The sequence below is a fragment of the Mustela lutreola genome, chromosome 1 (genome assembly GCF_030435805.1).
Source record: "Mustela lutreola isolate mMusLut2 chromosome 1, mMusLut2.pri, whole genome shotgun sequence".
Lineage (NCBI taxonomy): Eukaryota > Metazoa > Chordata > Mammalia > Carnivora > Mustelidae > Mustela > Mustela lutreola.
Genome location: NC_081290.1, coordinates 55306348 through 55321010, shown reverse-complemented (window position 1 = coordinate 55321010; position 14663 = coordinate 55306348).

Sequence of the window (14663 nt, the reverse complement as noted above, 5' to 3'; positions counted from 1 at the left end):
AAAAGATTTTATTTATTTATTTGAGAAAGAGAACCAGTGGGGGCAGAGGCAGAGGAAGAGGGAGAAGTAGGCTCGTGCTGAGAAGAGAGCCCAGTGTGGGGCTTGATCCCAGGACCCTGGGATCATGACCTGAGCCGAAAGCAGATGCTTAACTGCCTGAGTCACCCAGGTACCCCAGTCTCCTATGTTATCTTACACAGATTTTATTGTTTGACCTTTCACATTTGCTTGGAAATTATTTTTGTGTTTGTTGTGTGGTAAAGGTCAAAACTCCCTTTTTCCCCCCCAACACACACCCACTTGGCCTTGCTTCATTCACTGAGATCAAAGGGCTTCTTCATTATGTAAAAGACTCCATTGCTCTGCAGTACCACTTTATAAGAAATCCAGTGTTCCTATAAAAATGCTAATTCATTTTTAAATATCAGTTTGGCATAACTTGTGTACAAGCCAAATTATATTGGGATACTTTTTTTTTTTTTTTTTTCTTAAGTAGGCTCCATGACCAACATGGAGCCCAATCCCGGGGCTCAAACTCATGACCCCAGTTAAGACCTGAGCTGGGATCAAGAGTCAGATCCTTAACTAACTTAGCCACCCAGGCACCCCTATTGGGACACTTTTTAAATATTAGGAGATTTTACCAGAAATCTGATCACAATACTCAGATCCCACACATAACTGGACTTCTGCCTCGGGTGGCTAGGGCAAAAGCCCATGCATGTCTCTGCAGCTATCTTCTATTTCAGGGCCCCCAAAGGGGTTTGCAAAGAACACAGTTCTCTGGACGGGTGAGGGGAGGACTTACATGTGGAGAGCAAAACATTTAATCCTTCACCACATAAATTCATTTGTTCAAGCCACAGAGTACGGCCAGTTTTCTTTTTCACCCTGTGATTTTTTTTTCTAAACTTGTTAAGGAGCTCATACCTGGGATGCAGCATTAAGAAGAAGCATCTCCCAATCCAGTTTGACCTCAAAACCCTTTGATCTCCGAGCACTTGGCTCTCAGCATGGCCTTCATTCTCTATTTACTAGTGAGAAGAGAAGCCATTAAGCCATTAAGTTCCTGCCACCACCTGCGTCTGACCTCACTCTTTCCTTCCTTCTCCAGTTACTAGCTTGTGCTCTTCAGTCAAGGGATGCCCCTTTCTTCTGCTCTAGTGCTGCCCCTTTTGCTTCCTTAGGACTCTGCTCCCCTCCTCCCCTTGCATCTTTCCTCTTCCTGGTGACCAGGTCCTCCCCTACAACACATAAACATGCTTCACATCACTCACCTTAAAAAACCAAAAAACAGGAAACAAACAAACAAACAAACAAAAAACCCAGGACACCTGGGTGGGTCAGTTGGTTAAGCATCTGCCTTCATTTCAGGTCATGATCCTGGGGTCCTGGGACTGAGTCCCACATCGGACTCCCTGCTCAGTGGGGAGTCTGCTTCTCCTTCTCCCTGTGCTGTTCTCTCTCTCTCTCTCTCTCTGTGTCAAATAATTAAATAAAATCTTTTTTTAAAAAATGAGAAATGTGAAATGCTACAGCCCTTCTGGAAAATAGTTTGGTGGTTTCTCTAAAAACTGAATATGAATTAATCATACAACCCAGTAGTTATACTCTTGGACATTTATTCCAGAGAAATGGTAATTATAGCCACATAAAAGCCTGTACACTATGTTCATAGCAGCTTTTTTTGAAGAATCAAAAACGGGAAGCAACCAAAATGTCCTTCAACAGTGAATGGCTAAAAAAAAACTGTGGAGCATCCATAGCAGGGAATAATACTCAGCAAGAAAAAGGAATGAACTATTGGTATGGATCTCAAGAGCATATGCTGAGTAGGAAAAACCAATCCCAAAGGTCACATGCTATATGATTCCACTTATATAATACTCTAGAAATGATAAAATTATACATGGAGAACAAATTAGTGGTTCCCAAGGGTTAGGGATGGGGCAGAGGGGAGCATGAGTAGGATCTTTTTAATAGTTTGATGCCATAACATAACATAGAACTATATGCACACATTATACTAACATCGGTTTCCTGGTTTGGATATTGTACTGGAGTTACATAGATGCAGATGTAGATCGGCTCATGTGATAAAATGACTTACAACTGTATATACATATACACATATTATACCAATGTCATCTTCCTGGGTTTGATATTGTACTATAATCATGTCGATATAGAAGCCACCACTGGGGAAAGGTGAAAGGGAAATGGAATATCCTGGCTTCTTTTCCAGCTTTCTGGGAACTGATAATTTTTTTTTTTTTTTCAAAATAAAGCACTAAGAAGAAAAGGGAGAATGTCAGTGTCCACCAAACAAACAAAAACATACCCTCTTCCCTAGACCCCACATTCCGCTCTAAGTACAACAATATCTTTCTCTACTTCAGCCAAACTTTTCTTCAATTTTCAGTACACTACATAGCTCATTAATTTATTAATCAAATATTTATTAAGTGACTATTGTGTCATGTACATTATTCTAGTTTCTTGGGACACATGAATGAACAGAATTTCTTTTTTCTTTTTTCTTTACAGCTTACATCTGAGGGAAGGTAGAGGTGGCACACAATAAAGTAAATAAATAAAACATGTAGTATGTTCAATGGTGATAAACGCCATGAAGAAAAACAAAATAGGAAAGAGGAATAGTGCTTGAGTGGAAATAAGTAATTTAAATACAGTGTCAAGTAAGACCTTGCTGAAAAGTAATATTTGAGCAAAGACCTTAAGGAAGCAAAGTGGTGAGCTGGCAGAAATCTGGGAGCATCATCTCTGACAGACCAAACAGCAACTGCAAAGGCCCTGTGGCAGAAGCTGTGGCTTTTTTCTAGAAACCGTGAGAAGGGGGACGCCTGGGTGGCTCAGTCGTTAAGCCTCTGCTTCAGCTCAGGTCGTGGTCCCAGGGTTCTGAGATCGAGCCCCACATCGGGCTCTCTGCTCAGCAGGGAGCCTGCTTCCCCCCCCTCTCTCTGCCTGCCTCTCTGCCAACTTGTAATCTCTGTCAATTAAATAAATAAAATATTTAAAAAAAATAAAGAAATAAAGAAACAGTGAGAAGGTTAAGTGTGATAGGAATAGAGACAGTCATAGGAGATGAGGACCGGGATAACTAGTCGGAAGTAGAGAGATCAGATCACTTGCTGGATTTTTTAAGTCTGAAAGTGAGTGATTGGAAAGACTCTGAGGAGTTCTGAACTCAGGAGGGACATGAGCTAACCTACATTTTCACAGAATCTGCTGAATATGGAATAGACCTTTGCAACTGTTCTTGCCAAGGTAAACTGTAACCTCCACATTACATTCTCTGTTGGACTCTTCCCAGTCCTTATTTCTGTGGACTCACCTCTGCAGTGTTTGAGTTTGTTGATCACTCTTGTCCTCTAATCAGTATCGTTATCTGCTATCTCTTGGGCCACTCCTTCTCGGTCTCTTCCTTTATCTGTCTCATAAATATTGGACTTTCTCAAGATTATGTATATGGCCCTCATATTACCTAAGTACAAATGCTCCACTTGGGCATTCTTATCCTCTCTCCTGGTTTCAGCTATATGCTGATGCTTGCAAAATTGGTATCATTAGCCAGGATGACTCACCTGAGCTCCAGACCCATCCATCCAGCTGCCTATTGCTTATTTCCACTTGGATGTCTCCAACTGGAGTAAAATGGAACTGTTTCTCCTACTGCCTCTTTGCATAACCCTGCCCCCCAAGACTGTTCCTCCTCCTGGGTCCTCAATCTCAGTTAAAGCAAGATATCCACCATGCTGCTTAAGCTAGAAATCTAGGAGTCACCTTTAAAATCTTCACTGTCCCTCACTCTTCAAATCTGGTCCCTCACCATGTCACCTCGATTCTACATTAAGTGCATGATAATTCTCCATTTCCCTGCCTTGCTCCAGCCACCATGCAGTCCAAGCCACCAGCAGCTCTCCACAGTGTACAAGTCTGTACAAGTCTTCAACTGCTGGCCCCTGCTTATCTGTAGAGCTCCATTTCGACCTCTCAATTCCTTGAACGACGAGCCACACACTCTTCCCTAGTCACAAGCATCCCTATTCACCTACATCCTTTCTCTTCACATCCATCAGTCCTACTCATTGTACAAGTCATAGGTTTAATGTTAATTTCTCTGGGAAAACTTTCCTGCCCCACAAATCAGGTGAAAGCCTCCTACTCTGTGCTCTTGTATTTTCCCTATCACAGCCCTCACTCATCACATACCTTTGGCATCGTCTTTTTTAGTTGTCCTTCCTTCCTGCATGATGTGCCGAATGGAGGCAGATTGTGCCTTTTATTTGTCTTGTATCCCCAGAGCACACCTCATTACCTGCCATATTGTGAGCTCTGAAAATATTTATTAAGAGGATGAATGAAGTAAATAGATAGATCCCGGGGTTCATGTAACTCAGGACACTTGCCTGTCTTATTCACCGCTGTATTCACCAGCACCTAGAACAGTGTCTCACATGAACTAGGCATTCAATAAATATTTGCTGAATAAATGAATGAGCACACATAGCAAAATTCCATTCCAGTGGCCTGAGGAGTAGTAAATTATTCCATGTGTGATATGGTTCTGTTGAGAACCTTCCTCTTAATCCTTAACTGACAAAGATGTGATCACAAGACCAAAGTACACAGCAATGAAGCAAATACACACAGAAACATGAAATGGTATCTCAGTAAATCTTTACAGATTATATTCATGCTCCCCCGCATAAATACCTCTTCCCAAACTTTGTAGAAGTCTAGATTATCTCTCTCAAGTGATTGAATCAGAAGTTTTCCAGATTTGGGGTCCCCAGATCAGTCAGGGGGATGCATGTAAGTGAAAATAGGGAAATTAGGGCGCCTGGGTGGCTCAGTGGGTTAAAGCCTCTGCCTTCGGCTCAGGTCATGATCCCAGGGTCCTGGGATTGAGGCCCGCATCGGGCTCTCTGCTCAGCTGGGAGCCTGCTTCCTCTTCTCTCTCTGCCTGCTTCTCTGCCTACTTGTGATCTCTGTCTGTTAAATAAATAAATAAATAAATCTTAAAAAAAAAATAGGGAAATTAAATGAAAATCCATAGACTGAATTACATAAATCAAGACACATTCCACCTGACACGCTCCAAAAAAGCTAGCAGTCAGGCTATTAAAGGACAGACATGCAACTGAAGGATCCTTTTTGAGGAAAAGGAGAAACCCAAGAGAAAATGCTTGTTGAGTCTGACTTTTGCGGATGTCCCAATGAAATGACTGGGTCTTACTTAATTACTCTTGGGTGACAGCTGCTAATTTTCAAAGGAGTTCCATTTAGCCTTTCAGTGCCTCACTTTTATATATTATTAGACAGCCAAAGACCACCAGGCATTTGAGGAAATCCACCCACATAAAAGTTAGAGGTTCAAACAAAGAATAGATGGTTCTCAGAGGGAACAGACAATTCAGAATAGAAGCAAATTTCAGAGAAAGCATCATTAATATCTAGAGAAAAATAGTAGTAAATATTGCATCAATGAGAAATGAAAAAACTCTTGGAAATTAAAATTTCTGGTAGCAGAAATAAGAAATTTAGGAGCAAAACCCAAGGAAATGGAAAATAAGATCAATGTTAAAAAATCCATGTTAAGGGGCATCTGGGTGGCTCAGTGGGTTAAAGCCTCTGCCTTCAGCTCTGGTCATGATCTCAGAGTCCTGGGATTTAGCCCCGCATGGGGCTCTCTGCTCAGCAGGGAGCCTGCTTCCTCCTCTCTCTCTGCCTGCCTCTCTGCCTACTTGTGATCTGTCTGTCAAATAAATAAAATCTTAAAAAAAAAATCCATGTTAAGCCTCTATTCAGTCATGTCAGCCTCTATTCTTAATATAATCGATTCTTACTACAGAGCAGCTATCGTTATCTCATTCAAAAGAAATTTGTCAGGGACAGCTGGGTGGCTCAGTCAGTTAAGCATCTGACTTCTGCTCAGGTCATGGTTTCAGGCTCCTGGGATTGAGCTCCACGACAGGCTCATGGTAGAGTGGGGAGTCCACTTGGCCTTCTTCCTCTCCCTCTGCCCCTCCTCCTGCTCATGCTCTCTCTCTCTCTCTCAAATAAATAAATAAAATCTTTTAAAAAGGGAGGGGGGAACCTGGGTGGCTTAGTCAGTTAAGCCTCCAACTCTTCTTGGTTTCGCTCAGGTCATGATCTTATCTCATGGGTTATAGGACTGAGCCTCACGTCAGGTTCCTCCTGGGAAGTCTGTGTGAAAGAGTCTCTCTTTCTGCCCATCCCCCTGCTTTTTCTGTCTCTCAAAATAAATAAATAAATAAATCTTAAACAAAACAAAAAAAAGATAAATTCTTCAGTAATCTTTGCACATGAGATTCCTTCCAACTGGAATGTGTCTTCTAGGGATAGTTCATTAAAATGGAAATTTCTTTTTTTTTTTAAAGATTTTTATTTATTTATTTGACAGACAAGTAGGCAGAGAGGCAGGCGGAGACAGAGGAGAGGAGGAAGCAGGCTCTCTGCTGAGCAGAGAGCCCGAATCGGGGCTCGATCCTAGGACTCTAGGATCATGACCCGAGCCGAAGGCAGAGGCTTTAACCCACGGAGCCACCCAGGTGCCCTTAAAAGGGAAATTTCAAAGTATCACATATATTATTTTAGAACAGGTATGTATACAACAATGAATTTTCTCAGCATTTACAATATACTTTGTCAGCAATTGCATTGATATTTTAAACAATATTTTATTTATTTATTTGCCAGAGAGAGAGAGAGCATGCGAGCATAAGCAGGGGAGTGGCAGGCAGAAAGAGAGGCAGACTCCCTGATAAGGAAGGAGCCAGGTCCTGGAGATCCTGACCTGAGCTTAAGGCAGATGCCTAACCAACTGAGCCACCCAGGATCTCTTGTTGTTGTATGGGTTTAAACATTAACAACCTAGTGTACAAGCTTGCAGCTCTAACTGCTTCTCTGGGTCTTTGTTTTTCTTGTGACGGCTCCCATGTAAACATTAATAAGTAAAATTTGTTCACTTTGCTCCTGTTAATCTGCTGTGTCACTTTAATTTTCAGGTCCAGCTAGAGACCTTAAAAGGGTAAAGGAGAAATTCTACCTCCTCTACAATGTTAAAGAACGTAGACAAAGAAGAGCTGATCTAACAAGGGCATCAGGAAAGAGCTCCTTTGGGAAATGAAATCAGAACTGTGACCTGAGAGATGAATAGCAATTACTGTGTGGGCAGACACTGCCTGTTGCCCAAACAACATCCAGTCTCTCTTTCACTGTTAGATTTTAGAACCCAGATTTTCCTCCTGGGTAGCAGCCTTTCTTACAGATAGGGACGGCCAACCAGTTGTAAACAGAAGTCCTTGGGCGCAGCTTCCAAAACATTTTGTAAAGGGGATGACTCTGCTGGGGGGTGGGAGGGGTGGGGGCTTGGTCTTTACCCTTCTTCTTATTTGGAAGGCAGAGACAATGGCTGACTTTCCAGCAACCAGATGACCTTGAGGATGCAAACTCTCCATTAACAGGTGGGAGAGGCCCTCTTGTTTACTGTCTTTCAGCCCCCACCTAACAATGGATCTTGAACCTGAACACTTTCTTACCTAGAGATAAAGAATCTACAGGGGCTGGGCTGGACTCATCACCCTGTATGGGACCATCTTTCCCCGTTTTGCACTCAGTGTGTGTTCCTTTGTTCTTCTGAAGCACCTGTGTCAGTCAATGGCCCACAGACCTGCCCCTAGCTTTCAGTATTCCCGAGGGCACTGGGGAAGGGGAGGGGTCCTGCTACTCAGGCAAGAGAGGGCTATGAATAGTTCAGTCGCCCTGCAGTGGCTTTTGGGGAATGGCATCGGCCATGGAGGACAGACCACCACTCCTGAAACATACCTTGCCATTTCTGCTCTATGAAATAAAGCATTTCTCCATCCAGGGCTTCACTGCATTGCATTTTTCTTTAACAGCTCTGATACCAAGATGGCGGTAGGCATAAGAGCTTGGACTCCTGCTCTGCTTGTTCGGCAATAGGTGTCTTTTGCTTAACACTAAATATGGTAGAGCAGAAAGACAGAAGAATTTCGAACCTCTGATAAGTTTAGGCAGCCAATGTACCAGTTTTTGTCTTCTGTCACATGAGATGATGAGTCTCTAATATGTTTCAGCCTTTGTGTAAGAATTTTTTTAAAAATGCACACGAAGCTACATAATGGTTCATGGATGCCCAAAAACACAGATAGTACTGAACTCTATATGTACATCCCTGTGATGAAGTTTAATTTCTAAAAAATCAGTCACAAGGGCTCCTGGGTGGCTCAGTCATTGAGCATCTGCCTTCGACTCAGGTCATGATCCTAGAGTCCACGTCAGATTCCATACTCAGCAGGGAGTCTGCTTCTCCCTCTGACCCTCACCCCACTTATGCTCTCTCTCTCTCTCTCAATTAAATAAATAAATAAATCTTTAATAAAATAAAGTAAAAAATGAGCCATAGTAAGAGATGAACAACAAGAACTACTACTATTAAGCTAGGACAATGACAACAATATACTGTAATAAAAGTTATATGAATTGGTCTCTCTCTCAGAATATCTGTTTGCACTCTACTCACCCTTCTTTTTCTTGTGATGATGTGAGGTGGTAACAGTCTTGCAGGACAACATGAAGTAAGTGGAATGTCATAGGCATCATGGGGGAGCATTGGGTTGGAAGTTCCGTTAGATGATCCGATCAGGAGGATCACCTGCTTCTAGACCGCCTTTTGACAGAGGGTAACTGAAACCACAGAAAATGAAGCTGCGTACAAAAGGGACAACTGTCCAGGGCTGTGTGGGCCTCTCAGGTTTGCTAGGTTCCCAGCACCTCTTACACCCTCCCCCTCTGGTGAGGGAAATGTTCCTCCGTCCTCAGGTGGAGCCCCACCTCCTCAGGGAGCAGCCAGAAGCTTCACTTTCTCAGCATGGTCGGGGGTGGGGTTAGATAGGGGACCCGACTCTGCCAGTGTTGCCACCCTCAGCAGACTGCAATTCGGAGGAGAGCACCCTGAGGAGGGAGGCCATGTGGGATCAGCATTGCTGGTAGGTTCAAAGCAAAGGGAAGACAGATGTAGCTGGTTCCATCTCTTCCTGCTTCCTGCCACCCTGAGTCTGGACAGGACGCCTATATCCCCATGCAACCATGAAGGAACCACCAAGCAAAGAGCAAGAACACCAGGGTATCATGAAGCAGCTGAACTAACATTGGAAAAACCTATCACTGGACTTGCTATTATATGAGAAAAACAAACTGGTGCTTCTTTGGGCCTCTATTAGTCCAATATTCTGCTGCCTACAGCTGAAATTGTTCCTAACTTAGGGCAAAATTACAAACAAGCAGTGCTAGGTGTTGTCATGGAGATGTGAATCCAGGGCCTCTTTCTTGACAAATATGATGAAATATTCTCTCACTGTGCTCTGTAATCTTTGGAGCATTTGAAACTCTTGAGCTCTCGATCTGTAGGCAACTCCCTCCTTCCTTTGGTGATGCTACACCATTCATTTATGAAGCTGAGCATGGTGTTCAACACCAGAGCTACATACAGGGCTTTCCAGCCAGGAGGCTCTCAGCACACAAATCTAGGTGTGTGGTGGTGTGTGTGGTTGTATATGTCCCCAGGCTTAGTAGAGCCCAACACTTGCTTTAATGATTTGCTGTCACCATCTTGTAATTCTTGATCATTTTGAAGAAGGGACCCCATATTTTCATTCTATGCTGAGCTCCAAAAATTATGCAGCTGGGTTTGGTGAAAGACTAACATACCAATGAACCAAATCAGAAATATGGCGCCAACTTCCTCAAATTCCTCCCAATTTGATTCTCATACATCTACTGCAATATAAATTGATGACTTCCTGGGACAGTGCATAATACCTGCAAATGAAAATCAAACACTCCTCACAATGCTACTGTTCTCTGAATTTATTTTTTGTAATAAAATGTGTAAGATTTTAAAAATATTTTTATTGGGCACCTGGGTGGCTCAGTGGATTAAGCCTTTGTCTTTGGCTCAGGTCGTGATCTCAGGGTCCTGTGATTGAGCCCCATATCAGGCTCTCTGCTCAGTGGGGAGCCTGCTTTCCCCCTCACCCCACTCCTGCTTGTGATCTCTGTCTGTCAAATAAATACATAAAATCTTAAAAAATATATTTTTATTGAAGGGCAATAAACATATGATGTTATATTAGTTTAGATATGTATTTTTTAATATTTTATTTTTTAATATTTTATTTTTTAAAGATTTTATTCATTTGATGGAGAGAGATCACAAGTAGGCAGAGAGAGGGCTCCCTGCTGAGCAGAGAGCCCAGTGTGGGGCTCGATCCCAGGCCCCTGAGATCATGACCCGAGCCAAAGGCAGAGGCATTAACCCACTGAGCCACCCAGGCGCCCCAAGATATTATTTTTGTAAAGTAACCTCTACACCCAATGTGGGCATAGAACCCACAACCCTGAGATTAAGAGTCACTGACTCAGTCTACTGACTGAGCTGGCCAGGCACCCCTAAATGTGTGTTTTAAGGAAGAGCAGCAGACCACATTCCTCTCCTTCAGACCAGCCCATTTGACTGCTTCTCTGCTTACACTCACTGTCAAAGGAAACCAGATAATGCTGTAGCATCATGATGTGTTTTATTATCGCAATTCTGAACTTCCAACAAGCCCCCACAAGAGTTCGTCCAGTTTGGAAGAGAAAAAAGACAACCAAAGTAAGCATGAGAACCAATAAGAAGTAGGAAACCAGGGTGGCAGAATTGAAATATCTGGAGCCCAGGCTTTGTAATGTTATTTGTGTGTATTGGTTAGAATTCCATGTCAACTGTTAGAAGAAAGGACAAAATAACAGTAGCTTAAACAAAGTAACAGCTGGTATGTTAGCAGTCCCGAAGTAATTCACTGGCCTCATGCTATTGGTGGCAAGCTTCCTGTGTCTTGTGGTTTATAGCTCCTTCTACTAAGGCTGCATTCCAGGGACAGAGAAGGGGAGAGGAGGAAGAGAAGGAAGTCTTCTCTTCCATTTTACTGAAATCTTAAGGTTTTTTTCAAGGAACTATTCTCTATTTTCTTCCTGCCCCATTGGTTGCTACATTTTGTTGTCTGGGCTGGTTCTTCTTTGTTTCAACATTTTTCTTTTGAAGGCCCTTAGAACTCAGTCCTTGTTCCTTTGCTTCCTGCCCTCCCCTTCTCCCCCACTTTCCTCCTTTCATGGATCATGGCTTTGGGTACCATCTTCATGCCAATGACTATCACATGTATATCTCCAACCCAGAACTTTCTCCTTAACTCCGGGCTTACATCAAGTTACTTCCTCCACATCTCCACTTGGATGTCTAGTGGACATCTTACATCACTGATTACCTCCTGCAAACCTGCTTCACCCATAGCCTTCCTAGTTAATGGCAGCCTAGTTCCCATTCTCAGTGAAGGCAACTTCTTCCTTATAGTTGCTCAGACCATAAACTGGAGTAATCTTTGACTCCTTTTTCTCACACCCAAACTCCAGTTCATGAAGAAGTTCTGATGGTCCCACGTTATTTATTCCTTTTAAAATATTTTATTTATTTATTTGTCAGGGAGAGAGAGAAAGAGAGTGCAAGCAGGGAGAGTGGCAGGCAGAAGGAGAAGCAGGCTCCCCACTGAGCAGGGAGCCCCATACAGGACTTGATCCCAGGACTCTGGGATCATGACTTGAGGTGAAGGCAAACACTTAACCAGCTGAGCCACCCAGGTATCCCTCCACTTCCCAGAATCTGACAATTTCTCAATAGCTCCACTTCAGCACCCTAGACTGAGCCACATCAACTTTGGCCTACATTTTTTAAGAGTGGCTTAAAATTACAGTATTTATTATGCTCACGGATTCTGTGGGGGCAATAATGCAGACAGGCAATAATGCAGAGCAATAATGTCTCTGCTCCTTGACATATTAGCAAGAAAACTCAAAGGCTGTGGCCGGAATCATGTGAACTCCAGTTCTCACACATCTGGAGCTTGATTCTGGCTGCTGTCTCCTGGACTTCAGTTCCTCTCCTCTTGGCTCTTCCACACGGTCTATGGGCTATGTTGGACTTCTCAGCAGGGAAGTAGTATTCAAGCAGCTGATAGTTCTTTCCACTCCTTAGATATTTAGCCTTCAGAGTCAGATTATTCACTGGACATCTCTCTTCTCCATGTTTCATCATTAATGTTTGTAGTATTCAGTATTTATGGTTTCTAGAACACAGTTTTCATCCTGTGAGAATTTCAGCTTTGGAGTGTCCTTCACCCAAGTTTCAAATGTCTGGCTGACTCCATCCTGAAGAGGAGTGAGGAGAAGAAGCACTCTCTCCTGCAAAGTGAATCAATGGCATATGCCATCTAGAAGCTAGATTGCAGGTATCTTATAAAAGGGCATAACTCAGGAACAGCCAGATGAAAGAGATGCGTGGGGCAAGGTATGTGGGAAGGGGCGTGGAGCTTCCATGCCCTCTCCAAGTGCATCACTCTCCTTGAATCTCCACATGATCACCATCCCAAGTGCTCCAACTCTGACCTACATTATCCTGTCTATAAATAAGATTTGCATCGCATAACAATTTACAGAGTTGTGAAAGAAGTTCCTTGGAATCTGAATCAGATACCACAGAGGAGCCTCCAGGCAGTCTCTCTGGACCCGGTACAGGTTTCCAGCCAAGCATAACCTTCCCCTACCTACACTGCTCAATCTTTTTGTACCCTTCATGCCGTATCTATCAATTGTACTAAAGCACAGCTTGTACTTCTCCCAGTTCCTACAAAGTACTTAATGAGTCCAAGTGAACTCCCACATCAATTATACGTTCTTCCAGCCTTTCAAGATCCTCTTTAATTCAGCATCACTCTCTTTTATAACCGCCTTTCATTCCAGGCAGGCCTGATCCTCATACCCCAAGCCAAGCCAACACCCTCCCTCATACGTCTCCATATTTTCATGTCCTCCTCAATCATCTATATCCTTCTCAGTCTGCTGGCTCATTGCAAGCTTTTTTTTTTTTTTTTTTTTTTTTGCGTTTATTATCTAAAGACCACAAGTGAGACCTATCCTATTCTTCAATTATCAAATCTATATCCACTAGACCTTGATCATGCTTTCATTCAACCATTATGTGAACACCTTGTATATGTGCCAGACACCATCTACACTCTAGATCTAGGCATTGGAAATCAAGAGACAAAAACACTGGGGGAAAACATACAATGAGCCTACAGGTAATTAGTTCTTTGAGACAAGGGGCTGTGAGAGCAAAGGAAGTGTACATAACCCACACATGGAATGTTATCAAAGTTTCTGGATGGTGTGCCATCAAAGTCTTAGTCAAGCTGAGAAGGGGACAGAAGGAATTGGGGCATAGGCATATATCATGAAAGTCTGTCTCTTTTTCTCTTTTACACTCATGATATATCTTGCTTATATCTCTCTTACACTCATGATATATCAAGGACATAATAAAGTCCTTGAGGCCGTGGACATTTAAATCCACAGTTTCTAACAAAGAACTTAGTGAACACTTTGTAACCTTAAGGTTTGATCAATGGCCAAGTCTTACACCCCAAAGTTGTCAATAATACTGTTTGGTAAGGACAAGAGTTATTGGGAGGCTATGACATTTATTTCTCCCTTACCCCATTAAATATATGAAGATGTAAATGCTATGGTCCTTGAAGCACACTGTGCAGTTGGTGTTTCCCCACCACCTCCCTGTGCCCTAAACTAAAATCAAAGATCCAGCTAAAATTAGGATCGGACACTGGTGTAGTATTAAGGATAGCTTCCCTAAGCCTTCTTCCTTGTGCTTCCCAATGTTCTCAGAGTTGCATTCAATCACGTACTTTAAAAAAAAATTATTTATTCACTTTTAGAGAGAGAGAGAGTCAGAGTGCACTAGTAGGAGCTCAGGGAAGGGCAGAAAGGGAGGGAGGACAAGCAGACTGGGCTGAAAGCAGAGAAAAGGTGAGGCCAACCTCTTGACCCAAGATCAAGACCAGAGCCGCAATCCAGAGTAGTACACTTAACCGCCTGAGCCACCCAGGTGCTCCCAACCATGTCCTTTTTTTTTTTTTTTTTTTTTTTTTTTTTACAATAAAACATTTAAGACCTTTTTTACAAAAGGAAACTTGTGTTAAAACATTGAGCACTATTCACAAGGATCCTGTCTTCCAAAGCAATACTTAGGGCGTCTTCCATTATAACATCCCTGGACGACATGCAAGTTCAAAAGAGTTCCCAAAAAGGATACGAATAAAAAAAAAACTCGATAGGAGAGAGAGCCTTTAATACCTGGTTAGACCTCTACAGTAAACCCCCACGTCTCCTATCTCTCCCGGGTTTCCCGGAGCCCCACCTCCATTCCCGCCCCCCGCCCTACGGCGTAATCGAGACTCCGCCCGCCTCTTAGCTCTAGCCGGCACCAGGACCCGCAGGCTGGCACGCCCCTGAGCCTGCGCCAGGTCGGCGCGTCCATCCTAGCACCGCCCAGTACGCGGCCGCGCGCCTTCCCGCTCCGCCCCCTGACATCTGCCCCGCCCCCAGGCGCCGTCCGCTCGGTCCCGCCCAAGCTCGTCCGCGTGCAAGCCTGATCGTACCCAAAAGCCACGCCCCTCGTGGCCTCCAGCCACGCCCCTGACGCCTGC